We start from the raw sequence: 218 nt of genomic DNA on the forward strand, positions 1-218 counted from the left end.
ATTAATAATTTTATTTTTATTATATATATTTTGAGATGATATCAGTGACTGATGAATTATTTTGAATAATATTTAGTTAATTATTGTTTATGTAATTCATTTAAAATTTATATTTAAATGTTTTACTAAGAAATCATGTAAAAAGATAACATATTATATTTTACAATATATTTATCTTATTAATTTAAATAATTTTATCAAAACTGAAATAACCGAAC

Source organism: Primulina huaijiensis, unplaced genomic scaffold (genome assembly GCF_012295235.1).
Source record: "Primulina huaijiensis isolate GDHJ02 unplaced genomic scaffold, ASM1229523v2 scaffold41923, whole genome shotgun sequence".
Classification (NCBI taxonomy): Eukaryota; Viridiplantae; Streptophyta; class Magnoliopsida; order Lamiales; family Gesneriaceae; genus Primulina; species Primulina huaijiensis.